We start from the raw sequence: 14,612 nt of genomic DNA on the forward strand, positions 1-14,612 counted from the left end.
GATTGAATATCTTCTTTGACCAAAATATCTATTTCTTCTGTTTATCTTCAATGCTTGTGATACTCTCTTCTATCTCTAGACTCTGTTGGTGAAGCCTGCCTCTGTAGTTCCTGTTTGCATTCCTAAATATTGAATTTCTATTATTCCTTTGGTTTGTGTTTTTTATTGCTTCTATGTCCATGTTCAGGTCCTGAACAGTTTTATTTGTTTGTTCCAATTGTTTGTGTTTTCTTGCAATTCTTTAATCCATTGCTCTTCGAGAACCTCTATAATCATTGCATAGTTGTTTTTAAAGTCTTCTCATTGTACTTCATCTATGTTGGAATATTCAGGAACTACTGTTGTAGGATTCCTGGGCTTTGATAGAAACATATTGCCCTGGATGTTATTGACTGTGTTTTATTGCTGGCATCTGGGCATCTGGGTTTTGGCTGATAATATGGCTAGGTGCTGATTTCTGGATTTACCTTGTTTGAGTGTGTAACTGTTGTTAATAGAGTGGAGAAGGTCCAAGGGTGGCTACTTGGTCTTGTGGCAGGTGTGACCTGTAGTTGAACAGGTGGTGTGTGTTCATGCTTGCCTGGGACAAAGTAATGAGCTGGGAAGGAAGGGCAGTGTGCGATGCTCTGTGGGATCCACAGTTCCTGAAAATTGGGTCTGGGACAACACAGAGTAGGGAAGGTCTGCAGACAGACTACCTGGTCTTCTGGCAGCTACATTTTAGCTTTTCATAAGCAATTTACATATTGGCTATAAGAAACTAGAAGGGCAACTGGAAGACTTCCAGAGGCCATGGAAAGGTGTACCTTGTGCTTTATTGAATGTAAAGGTTTGTTTGGTGGTTCTACAAGAGAGCACAGCTAAGGTATAGCCAGATGACTCAACCTGTAAAGCCAATTGTCCCTGAGCCTGATGACTTGAGAACATCCATGGAATCCATAAGGTAAAGGTTAGCAGAGACTGCAGCAAGTTTTCTTCTGACATCCAGACATAAGATATGGCACATACTTGCACACACCTCCAGACATACTCAATACACACACACACACACACTCTCTCTCTCTCTCTCTCTCTCTCTCTCTCTCTCTCTCTCTCTCAAACACACACACACACACACACACACACACCTCATACACTGTTGTCAGGAATGCACAATGATGTTGACACCTAGAAAACAGTGTGAGAATTTCCTCACAAGTTGAATAATTTCTTACCACATTTCTAGCATTTCTATCCTGAGGTATTTTTTCCCACCCCACAAAATAAATGCATGCACAAAGACTTGTATAACTATACAGATGCAATGCTGCTTGTGAGAATTCCAAACTAGAAATGTGATAACACAACTTAGTACATTATATTAGGGGGTGGGATATTCATCTTCAGCAATATAAGATTCCATGCAGTTGATACACGAAATGGGACTGAAGAGATGGTTCATTGGTTAAGAGCACACATTGATCTTGTCCATGCAGAGGACCTCGGTTCCATTTTGAGAACCCACATTGGGTGGCTGGGCTCACAACTGCCTATTACTCTAGCTCTAGGGGATCTAACTGTCCTCTTCCTGTTTTTGAGGACAATGAACTCCTGTGTATATATGGATATACATATATGAATTAAAATAAACATTTAATAAAGCAATGTGATTAGCTCAAGCATGATAAGAGTGTAAGCAGTCACACTCAATAGTTGCCCTTGGTTAATGAGTTAAAGTGAATTTTTAAAATTGAAAGATGTAGAGATCATAGGAGAAAAAAACAGTGTTTGCTTGAGGCTATATCAAAGAGTGATTGCAAATTAATGTCAGAGAATATTTGCAGTGACAGATGGTTTATATGTTGGATGCGATGCTAGGAATTTAGCTTGTTAGAGCATCTGCTTGATACTCAGGAAGCTGTTTTCTGTCACCAACAAAGCATAGACCAGGAGTGGTTATACACAATTATAATTTCAGGACTTGGGATCAAGAAGTAGGAGGACCAGAAATTCAAGGTCATCTTCTGTGACTTAGGCAGTTTGAGGCCCACAGGGACTAGTTTAAATCTTGTCTACCGATAGATAGATAGATAGATAGATAGATAGATAGATAGATAGATAGATAGTACGTTTTGAGGTTCCTTGGTCAGCAATGTATTCATTCAGGTTTCCAAAAATATACAATTAACAGCTTCCACTTTATAGTACATAAATTATTCCTCTAAAGAAGCTGTTAAAATTGCTAATGCCTTTTTTTACAGTTTGTGCAAAAAGATGATTTTAATTCAAGAAAATAAGTCATATGGTCAGAACTGTTCTCCCTGCTGCCAAACTGCATGCTTGTGCCAAGGGTTCTCACCACCATAAGAGCCTGGATGGCCTTTCTTCTTTGCCTGGACTGGAGGGCTTTGGTAGTCCCTCAGCCAAATGAAGCCAATGAGGAGATAGTAGTAGAGGAAACCAAGGCTGAGGAAGCTGGGGTACCTGTGTGTGGCAACCCCATCCAGATACAAATGGGAGAGTTTGAGGACAGTGCCAAGGAAGCTGTTGGGGAGATGGTGAATGATAACCCTGACGCAACCACCACTACAAATCCAGCATGGTGTATGAGCTGAACAAGAGCAACATAGCTATGTGTGTGTGGGTGTGTGAGTGTGTGAGTGTGTGTGTGTGTGTGTGTGTGTGTGTGTGTGTGTGAAGTGTGTGCACTCTTTGATTTGCCCTGTTCTCATTTGCCAGTTTGAGAAGGCATTCAGCAATGGGCAAGCTTTTCAACTCCTCCTACCATTTCTTTGCTACCAAGTGAACCAAAAAGAACACAAGTTCCACATGGACTACATTGGATCAGGCAAACACGTACCCCACTGTCTAGGTTCTGAGCTCAGTGAGTTTCCCTACAGATTTGTGACTGCTTCAAGAATGTCCTGGTCACCTTGTACAAGATAGATGAGGAGAAAAATTCCTCCTCAGTGAGTAGCAGAAGCTATGTTTGGATAAGATCTATAGAAATGAGAAGTGTCTGAAATCTAGAGAGGTCTACCCAATGAAGCTGCTGGCCCAAGACTTTGAGAAGAATCACAACACATACATCTTCCCTGTCCAATGACACTTTTGACAGCTGGACCAATACCCAGTTGCTGGGCACCTGTCCCACACTCAGCTGACCACACTGCCCACTCCCTTTATTCCCATGGTACACTGCACCATATGCTTCTTTGAGACCTATGGCCTCAACAACAAGTAATTGCCCTGGAGGAGTATGCCAGCTAGATGACATCAAGTAGTGGGACATCAATATGGAGCTGGTGATCTAAGTTCACTCTTTTTTATCTTCCTTTTTAAAATTAAAGTTAGAAGCAAGATTGTATCATGTCAATCCCAGCTCCCTCTCGCTCCCCTCCTACAATGCCCTCCCCACCAAACCCCTAGTCCTCCACTCAATCTCCACTTTGATCCCCAGGGAGGGTGAGGCCCTCCATGGTGGATCTCCAGAGTCTGTCATTTCATCCAGGGTATAGTCTAGGCTTTTCTTCAAGAGTCCAGGCTGAGAAAGTATCCCTCATTGTGGGATGGACACTAAAAGTCTATTTGTACACCAGGTATGAATACTACCCATGGCCGCATAGACTACCTAGGCCTCCTCACTGACATCCACATTCAGGGGGTCTAGATCAGTCACAGGCTTTCCACACAGCCATCAATCTGGGGTCCAAGAGCTCCCCCTTGTTCAGGTCAACTGTTTCTGTGGGTTAAACCAACCAGTCTTAACTCCTTTGCTCATCAGTTCTCCCTTTCTGACACTGGATTCCAGAATTTCAGTTCAGTGTTTACCTGTGGGTATTTGCCTCTGCTTCAATCAGTCACTAGATGAAGGTTCCTTTTCCCAGACTCTCTGGCAATGGGATTGTATATTGGCACTCCCCTGATTCATGTCTAAAATCCATAAATGAGTGAGTACACACCATATTTCCTCACTTAGGATGGTTTCTTCTAGTACCATCCATTTGCCTGCAAATTTCAAGACTCCATTGTTTTTTTCCATTGAATAGTACCACATTTTCTCTATCCACTCTTCAGTTGAGGGGCATCTAAGTTGCTTCCATGTTCTGGCTATTAAAATTAATGCTGCTATGAACATAGTGGAATAGACATCCTTGTTATATTAATGTGCATCTTTTGGGTATATGCCTAAGAGTGGAATTACTGGGTCTTGTGGTAGACTGATTCCCGTTTTCCTGAGGAATCTCCATACTGATTTCCAAAGTGGTTGCAGAAGTCAGTTCTCCCAACAGCAGTGAAGGAGGGGTCCCCTTTCTCCACGTCCTCTCCAGCATAAACTGTCCTTGGAGTTTTTGATTTTAGCCATTCTGACAGAAGTAAGATGGCATCTCAGAGTTGTTTAGATTTGTATTTCCCTGATGGGTAGGGATGTTGAGCACTTTCTTTAGTGTTTCTCAGCCATTTTAGACTTCTCTACTGGAGTCTATTTAGTTCTGTTCCCCACTTTCTGATTGGATCCTTTGGTGTTTTGGACACTTGCTTCTTGAGTTCTTTGTAAATTTTGGAGATCAACCCTCTGTCAGATGTGGAGTTAGTGAATGTCGTTTCCCAATAAGTGGGTTGCCTTTTTGTCTTGCTGACTGTGTCCTTTGCCTTACAGAATCTTCTCAGTTTTAGGAGGTCCAATTTATTAATTGTCAATCTTAATGTCTGTGCTACTGGAGTTATGCTCAGGAAGTGGTCTCCTATAGCAATTGGTCCAAGGTTACCTCCCATTTTGTGTTCTAACAGGTTCAGTGCAGCTGGATTTATGATGAGGTCTTTGGTCCATTTGGATTTAAGTTATGTGCATTGAAATAGACATGGATCTATTTCCATTGTATACTTTTAGCTTCTTTTTTCAAAGAGCAGGTGTTCATATGTGTATGGGTTAATGTTGGGGTGTTCACTTCGATTCCATCAGTCTACCTGTCTATTTTTGTGCCAATACCAAGCTGTTTTCAGGACTGTACCTCTGTAATAGAGCTTGAAGTAAAGGATGGTGGCCTTGTTGAACAGGGTTTTTTGGCTATCCTGGGTCTTTTGTTTTTCCATATAAAGTTGAGAATTGTTCTTTCAAGGTCTGTGAAGAATTGTGCTGGGATTTTAATGGGGATTACATTAAATCTGTATGTTAATTTTGGTAAGATTGCCATTTTACTATGTTGATCCTACCTTTCAAAGAGAATGGGAGGTCTCTTCATTTTCTGGTGTCTTCTTTAATTTCTCAAAGTTCTTGTGATACAGGCCTTTCACTTGTTTGGTTAGCATTACCCCAAGGAATTTTATGTTGTTTGTGGCCATTGTAAAGGCAGTGCTTCTCTGATTTCTTTCTCAGCCCATTTATTGTCTATATATAGTAGGACTACTGATTTTCTTGAGTTGATCTTGTATCCTACTACTTTGCTGAAGGTATTTATCAGTTGTAGGAGTTCCATGGTAGAGTTTTTTGGGTCACTTATATAAATTATCATGTGCAAATAGTGAAAGTTTGACCTCTTCCTTTTCAATTTGTATCCCCTTGATCTCCTTTTGTTGTCTTATTGCTCTAGCTAGAACTTCAAGTACAATATTAAAGAGGTATGGAGAGAGTGGACAGCCTTGTCTTGTTCCTGATTTTAGAGGAGTCACATTGAGTTTCTGTCCATTTAGTTTGATGTTGACTGTTGGCTTGCTGTACATAGCTTTTATTATGTTAAGGTAAGTGCCTGTTTTCCCAGATCTCTTCAAGATCTTTATCATGAAGGGATGTTGGATTTTGTTAAAGGTTTTTTCAATATCCAGTGAGATGATCATGTGATTTTTGTTTCTCAGCTTGTTTATATAGTGAATTACATGGATTGATTTTCGTATGTTGAACCATCCCTGCATCCCAAGTAGGATTAAGCCCACTTAGTCATGGTGGATAAATTTTCTGATGTGTTCTTGGATCTGATTTGTCAGTATTTTACTGAGTATTTTTACGACAATATTCATGAGGGATATTGGTCTGAAGTTCTCTTTCTTAGTTGTTTCTTTGTGTGGCTTGGGTATCAAGATTATTGAAGCCTCTTAGAAAGAGTTTGGCAAAGACCCTTCTTCTGTTGTGTGGAATAAGCTGAAGAATTGGTATAAGCTGTTCTTTGAATTTCTGGTAGAACTAAGTTCACTCTTGCTACATCTCAGGATTTTCTGTCTCTTATGTTTCTTCTTTCATCTTCTCCCTCTTCACTTAAAATGTATAGATGATTGGCCTTTCTGCCTGGGGATAAGGAGCTAAAGTAGATTAAACTGAACAAAAAAGCCTGCAGTGGATGGGGGTTCCTATTCAACTCCACTGTGAGACTGTCACCCATTCACAGTCCCCTCAATGTCCCCTGAACTACCCAGTGTCTCACTGACTATATTGGAAATGGATTTGTCGATTCTTGCCTTACACAAAGTATCTTTAGTTTCTTTTCATTTTTTTCCACACTTGACTCTAACACATACCCAGTCAGACATTTTGCCTATTTCATTTCAGGTTATAGGATACCTTGGATCTTCTATTGGTGATTTAGAGTTAGGCAAATGGAAGTTACGGACACAGATTAAAAAAAAACTGGGCAAGGGTTCTCTGAGAGACTTGAGAAGTGTCCAGTCAGAACCTGGGTATCAAATCTTGGTAACTGTTATGATAAAGTATGTGAGGAACTTTGTGTGGATTTCATGGCAGTCATGGGTGACCAAGGCATAGAGACAAACATGCAGACAGAGTTTAAATGAGAAGTTTTATTAGAAAGGCAAGGGAAGGGGGGAAAAGAGAAAAGAGATAAACACACATACACACAGAGAGACAGAGACAGAGACAGAGAGAGAGAGAGAGAGAGAGAGAGAGAGAGAGAAGATGGAGGCAGGAAAAGTCCTTTCAGGATCCTGTGTGGGGAACAATGGCAAAGACAGAAAGAAAGAAATTGGGAGGTTTGGAAAAGAGAGAAATGAAAGAGAGGAGTGGTAAAGAGAGCATAGGTGGACAGAGGATTTTCTTTTAAAGTGGTCATTTGCACTTGCATGAAGACTAGTAGTCATGGAACCCTGGACTGACCAGGGTGCTGCCTGAGTAAATTCTGCCAGGTGACAGGGACAGGTTAGCATACTGCTTGAATTCATACATAGTCTAGGTCAATGACTCAGAGAATATTTCACAGATGTTATGGACATATGCAGACTCACAGCAGCCCAGACCTTGCCGTGCTCTTCATTATTCAGGCAGTTTCTTTCCATGTTCACCTTTGGTTCAAATTTTGGCAAGCCACGGGTCTTTGGGTGAAGTAGAATATACAATGGTATTTTCCTATTCAACTGCTTATGGGATTTCTACTCTCTTCATGGAAGCTCCATACTTATAGACTATTTAAGGAAAGTAATACACATAAAGTTATTAAATATATAGAGACATTTCTTTGTAAATTTTGGAGATCAGCCCTTTGTCAGATGTGGGGTTAGTGAATATCTTTTCTCATTCTGTGGACTGCCTTTTTGTCTTGTTGACTGTGTCCTTTGCCTTACAGAAGCTTCTTAGTTGCAGGAGGTCCCATTTATTGATTGTCGATCTCAGTGTCTGTGTTACTGGTGTTATGTTCAGGAAGCGCTCTCCTGTACCAACTCGTTGAAGAGTATCTCCCACCTTCTCTTCTAAGAGTTGCAGTGTGCTTAGATTTATGTTGAGGTCTTTGATCCATTTGGATTTAAGTTTTGTGCATAGAAATAGATATGGATCTATCTGCAGGCTTCTGCATGCCAATACCCAGGTATGCAAGCACCATTTATTGAAGATGCTATCTTTTTTCCATTGTATAGTTTTAGCTTCTTTGTCAAAAATCAAGTATTCATAGGTGTGTGGGTTAAAATCAGGGTATTAAATTTGGTTCCATTGGTCTACATGTCTATTTTGGTGTCAATATCAAGCTGTTTTCAGGACTATAGCTCTATAATAGAGCTTAAAGTCAGGTTTGGTGATGCCTCCTGAAGTTCCTTTATTGTATAGGGTTGTTTTGGATATCCTGGGACTTTGTTTTTCCATATAAAGTTTATTATTGTTCTTTCAAGGTCTGTGAAGAATTGTGCCTGAATTCTAATAGTGATTGCATTGAATCTGTAGACTGCTTTTGGCAAGATTGCCATTTTTATTATATTGATCCTACCAATCCAAGAGCATGGAAGAAGCAAGTCTCCAAAACACCAAAGGATCCAATTAAAACGTGGGGGTACAGAACTAAATAGAGAATTCTCAATAGAGGAGGCTAACATGGCCAAGAGACACTTAAGAAAGTGTTCAACATCCTTAGCCATCAGGGAAATACAAATCAAAACAATTTTGAGATACCATCTTACTCCTGTCAGAATGGCTAAAATCAAAAACACCGAAGACAATTTATGCTGAAGAGGATGTGGAGAGAGGGGAACACTCCTCCACTGCTGGTGGGAGTGCCAACTCATACACCCACTTTGGAAATCAGTATGGAGATTCCTCAGGAAAATGGGAATCTGTATACCACAAGACCCAGCAATTACACTCTTAGGCATATATCCAAAAGATGCAAATTCATACAACAAGGACATCTGCTCCACTATGTTTATAGCAGCATTATTTGCAATAGCCAGAACCTGGAAGCAACCTAGATGCCCTCATCTGGAGAGCGGATAGAGAAAATGTGGTACATTTACACAATGGAGTACTACTCAGCAGAAAAAAACAATGGAATCTTGAATTCGCAGGTAAATGGATGGCACTAGAAGAAACCATCCCGAGTAAGGTAACCCAGTCACAAAAAACAAACATGGTATGTACTCACTAATATATGGAATTTAGACATGGATCAGGATAGTGCCAGTCTGCACTTCCACTGACGGAGAGTCTAAGAAACAGGAAAGAACCTAAGAGAGATATGCATGGTACCCCAGAGAAGAGGAATGAGGCAAGATCTTCTGAACAGATTGGGAACATGCCAAGGGGTGGGGTGGGGGGTGCTAGCTGGGAAGAAGAGAGGGGAGAAGAGGAAAATAGAGTAGGTCATGGGGGAACAAGAAGATTGAGTGGGTGGTAGAATGGGGGAAGTGGGAGTCATAGGTTAGAAGACAGATCTGGCACCAGTAAGACCTCTAGTGATCTAAAGGGATGACACCAACTGGCAAGCTAAGCAATAGTGGAGAGACCACTTTAAATGCCCATTCCTGGTAATGTACTTTATGAGCTGTCCTAGAACCTTCATCCAGTGACTGATGGAAGCAGAGGCAAACACCCACAGTTAAACACTGAACTGAACCCATGGAACCCAGTGACAGAAAGAGAGGAGCGATGAGCAAATTGGCAAAGAATGGGCTGGCAAAACCAGCAGAGACAGCTGATCTGAACAAGGGAGCGCTCTTGGACCCCAGACTGACATCTGGGAGGCCAGCATGGGACTCAACCTGACCCCCTGAATGTGAGAGTAAGTGAAAAGGCCTGGGCAACTTATGGGGACCTGGGCAGTAGATCAGTGTTTATCCCTGGCATACAAATGGACTTTGTGTGTCCATAACACAAAGAGGTTTGCTCTCTTAGCCTGGACTCTTAGGGGAGTGTCTGGACCATGCCCTGAGTGAAATAACAGATTCTACATATCCCCTATGTGGAAGGAAGTGAGGATAGGGTGGAAGGCTGGGGGAGTTAGTTGGGGGGTGCTTGAGGAGGGGAGGGAGAGGTAACTGGGATTGTCATGTGAAGCAAGCTATTTAAAATTAAAGTAATAAAAATTAGAGAGAGTGAAACTGATGTCTTGGTTTGGTTATTTACATTTAGATGACTGCCAAAGTTTCTAGCATGTGTGCCTTCCCTACCCCTTTAAATCTTCAAGAGAAACTTCAGGGACTGGTCAGATCTCACAGGCTGAAAACATGCTCACCACCAAGCACAGAAAAGCTGCTTCTCATTAATCATGCAAGCTCTTGCAAGGAAGTGAAGAGCTTGACAGATATTTCAAAACAAAACAAAATAATAACTAGGAAACAAAAAAATAGTAAGTCATAATCATTTATCTGTAAACATGAAATTAAAAAATTCAACTTTTTCAGTTGGGTGTCACTTTTTTTCATGGCATATTATTAGAAATCTTGGCTAATTTTCCATATAGCAAACAGATTAATTTCAAGATATGATAAGTGTAGAAAACAAAAATTATAGCAAGGCACATTGGTATACACTTGTGTTACTGGTACTTGGGAGGCTGAAGCAGGAGGATTAATTATTTGAATTTGAGTGCAGTCTGGACTACATAGTAAAACTCTGTCTTTGTCTCTCTGTCTCTGTCTCTCTCACACACACACAGCAAAAAAAACAGAGGAATGACAAAATAATCAAAAATTTATATTAATAATGATAATATGCAATTTTTGTATTTTTTCAACATTGTGTTACACAGTGTTCCAACATTCTATTGAAATATCACTTGTACGTTTTACATGTCAATTTCTAAACATGTTAAAATGTCTTCCCTTATTTGATAGCAGTAAGAACATTTCCACTTTACAAGGTCAAGCCAATACGTTTTCCCTGTCATTTTGTTATATGTGTATATTAATGGCATACAGTGTCCTCTGTCTCTCTCAAAATTCTCTGGCTTGGTCTTTTCCAGTGTCTTTATCCTCCATATTTTCCCCTCTCCTCTGAAAATTTAATGATTTATTTATGTGTTTACTAATTATGTGTGTTCATGAGCACTCATGCACACTTACATACGTGTGTGTGTGTGTGTGTGTGTGTGTGTGTGTGTGTATGTACACATGAATGCTAGAGTGCACATCAGAGGACAACTTACAGGAATCAGTCCTCTCTCCCACATGGGTTCTGGAAATCCAACTCGTGCTGTCAAATTTATCAAAAAGCACCCTTACAAGATATTCCATCTTACCAGCCCCCCCCCCTCAACAATGTTTTACTGTCAGTTACAATTCCAAGCTAAGAGGGAGTTAGCCCATTCCAAGAAACATATTCCTTTTAGTTGGATATATAAAAGATCATGTATAGGGGATTTAAGGACACTCACACTTGAAAGTCAAGTATATTTGTGTGTATGTATGTAGGGTATATATACATGAGTAAGTGGGTAGGTGCATGCATCCAAGTACTTGCATGAACACCAGAGAAGGACATCAGGTGTGTTGCTCATTCATCCTCTACATTGTTCCATTGAGGTCATCTTTCACTGAATCTGGAGTGAATCTGTGGGACACCAAGCCACAACATTTCTCCTGTTCCTCCCTCCCCCTTCCCTGGAGTTATATGCACACACAGCCAGGCCCTGCTTTATATGTGGGTGCTGAGGAATTGAAATCAGGTGCCCATGCTCATGCAACAGGTGCCGTTACCCTCTGAGCTATTTCCATAGCTCTTTACATAATTAAAATTAACAAGTTACTGTTAACATTCAAGATAAAATGTGAGTTTATTTCCTAATGCGTTTTCTTTCAATTTCTATCTCTTATCTTCCTTTGAAATGCTTATGTCTCTAAATATTTACATATTACTCATTTCTATAATCCTATAATATTCATACTTACTTCAAAATTATAATACAGTAAAATATTACAATTCAGAAATCCTGTGAAGGAATTCAGACAATAGTCTTCTTAAACCGTTTGGTAAAATAATTAAATATCACAACAATTTTCTTTTCACCATTGCATTAATATACTGATAGAAAATTAGATTAATTTGTTTGGCCTCTACTTTGAGATTTTTCTTTGCTTCATTTTCATTTAATTATATGTAAATTGTAAAACTTTCACATGGTGCAAATCTCAAAATATTCATTGATGCGAAAATATACATGGAAAATTCTATTGCACTCCATTGTGAATAAGTGCTGCACAAAATTCAAATAACTTGGTAATTAATGGGGCAAAGTGTATATTCTTACATGGGCAAAGCACATGAACTTCATAGAATTTTAGAAGTATCTTGAAGGAAGAAATTTAAAATTGAGTTGTCTACCAGAGTTTGGAATATAGTTTAAAAATAAGTTACTTCAAAGGACTTGAGTAGGATGGTCAAAGATTCTGTTGCTCTGAGGTAGTATCTCATGTAACCAGTGTTGTCTGAGGATGACCTTGGAGCCTCTTGCCTCTGCTTCCTTAGTGCTTGGATCACATGCTTGCACCATTTTACCAGGTTTATGCAGTCATGGGTAACAGACTCAAGGTTTCCTGTGTGTTAGTGGTGTGTTCTCCTAGGGGAGTTCCTTTCACAGCTCTGACAAAACATATGCTAATAATGCCTTCTATTTGGTTGACTCAGCCTGGTGAATATATGGTGGAGACTTGGAAAAACCTTAAGGGCTAAACTATCATTTTATGTTTATCATTATTTTCTTTAACTTGAGAGCTGGGGTTCCTAGTGCTCGATAGCCAAGTGTTCTTCTATTGAGATTCCCTCTCATGGGGTCCACCGAAGAGCTGCCCACTCATCTTCAATGAGATTTTTAGCGAGTTCTTGGCATGAAGTTTCTGATTACTATCTACACGGGCAAATTTTCTAGAAGAGTGATGTCTGCTTTCTGGAAGTACAAAAGGCAAACCCTGGAAATACAGACACTATTTCTTGCACTGTACATGGCTTAAATTTGTAGCATATGGTTTACACTCATTATTTCTTAGATGGAGGCTCTGGGTTCTCACTTTCAATTCTGATACTTTCTCACCTGTGTGTGTTTTTATTGCCTTCGTTGTTTCACTAGTATTTTAATTAGCAATATACAACACATTCTTTTTAAGAATTTTGTTAAATATCAAAGCATAATTACCTGGGCACCTGCTTTGAGCATCCTGTGAGGATGGAGCTTTGTTTGAAAAAGAACAATGACTGCCCAGCCTGGTGACTCAAACCTGTAATAGCAATACTGGAGAGGATGAGGTGGGAGGATCTTATGTTCTAGTCTGGGACATAGTGTGAGTTCTTATACCAAAAGAAAGAAAGATTAGGGAGGGGAGAGAAAGTATGTGTAAAGGAAGGAGAGGGAAAGAGGGAAAGGAAAAAAAGAAAAGAAATGCCAGACACGTTGGCACATGTGTCTAATTTCAGCACTCAAGAAGCAGAGGCAGGCAAGTTCTGTGAATTTCAGGCTCACCTGTTCTACACAGAGAGTTCCAGGCCTGCCAGATCTACAGAGTAAGAGCCTGTCACTCTCCAAATTTTCATCTTAACTGTGATTTTCATCCTTCTTCTTCCATATCACTGCCTTCATTTTGTCTTTAACAAATATCCAATCATATATAATTGTGTATGGGTGTCCTATCTATATAATTTACTCATAAAACATGTATGTATGTGTGTATGTCATACTTTTTGCTCCCCAGGAATGTTATGATAAAAGTTTTAACTTAACCCTTTAGCTACTGGGATGAGTTTTCCTATTCAAGGACTGGATCACAAAATTCTTAAAAACATCAAGATTTGTTCCTTTGAATTGAATTGAGGCAGCTGTAGCCCACCACAGTCTGTCTCTAAACGGAGACCCAGACATGTCTATGTAGACAGGGCTTTCTTTGTGCTTTCTGAAATGTTATGACTTGTATACTCCACATAGTTAACTTACTGGTCTACAGGAAAGTAAAAAGCTTCTTAGATGAATGTTAAATCATTTCAAATTCCAAATACAATTCTTAAAGACTCAGAATTACAGCTAAAGGAAACCACTGGTGACTGGTGATGGTTTGGGAGGATAGCAATGATCCTACCAATGACTACTTACACGAAATTGAATACGTGTAGATAGCTACTACCAGGTTTGAGGAAATGCTTACCAATACTGCAACTTTATTGTAACATAGGGAGAAATTAAATTGGGTCATAATGTATTATTTATGTGGATTTTAATAGCTTGGTAATTAAACTATAGATTTTTATAGTCATGAAAAATAGATCCTCTTTAAGCAATATGGCTAAAAAGACAGACCTTAGAGTTCAAATAAATCACTCTAAAAGCAGGAGTGTTTATGTGTGGGTTTGATGGAATTTAAATGGGGAAGAATGGTTCACACTGAGTTTTGAAGTACATCTTATCTGGATTCTTGCCTTGTGAGTTCTCCATTCTTGGAAGCAATCCTGAATAATCTGCTTTGAGTGACACCATCTAACTTCCTCCATACTAGTTCATTGGTGGCTCCTTTATTTCCTCTATGATGCTGGAACAACTGGATTAGATTTCCTTGGAACAAGAGACCAAGGCATTTTTACAGTACAGTCAGTACAGAGAAAATATGTGTTGTTCACACTTACTCATTTAGTATATTGAAAGGACCCTTTTTCTCAATCTTTACTTTTGTTATTTGAGAGAATCAAGACATTAAAATGTCTACAATATGGTTACTCACTCAATGTAGACATAATTGATGGTTCTTGCAGTGTGTAGCTCAGAATTCAGTAGTCAGTCCCTCTTATACCAAGAACAATGAAACATTTGTGGTTGTTAATATTTTTTTCCTATCTTAAAACTGTAATTTGGGCAAGTGAGGCAGCTCAATAGGTAAAAAGCCTTGCCATCAAACCTTTTGACCTGAATTCAGTCCGCAGAATCCCATGGTGGATGAAGGATACTGGA

General features: G+C 39.7%; 1 protein-coding gene and 1 pseudogene across 2 annotated transcripts in view; both read left to right on the forward strand.

Moving 5' to 3' along the window:
• Dpp10 (dipeptidyl peptidase like 10) overlaps window positions 1-14,612 on the forward strand; it is a 1,552,828-nt gene that overhangs the window by 1,015,145 nt on the left and 523,071 nt on the right. The window lies entirely within an intron of this gene.
• LOC106021924 lies at window positions 2,355-3,431 on the forward strand (annotated as a pseudogene).

Source organism: Mesocricetus auratus, unplaced genomic scaffold (assembly GCF_017639785.1).
Source record: "Mesocricetus auratus isolate SY011 unplaced genomic scaffold, BCM_Maur_2.0 Super-Scaffold_100676, whole genome shotgun sequence".
Classification (NCBI taxonomy): Eukaryota; Metazoa; Chordata; class Mammalia; order Rodentia; family Cricetidae; genus Mesocricetus; species Mesocricetus auratus.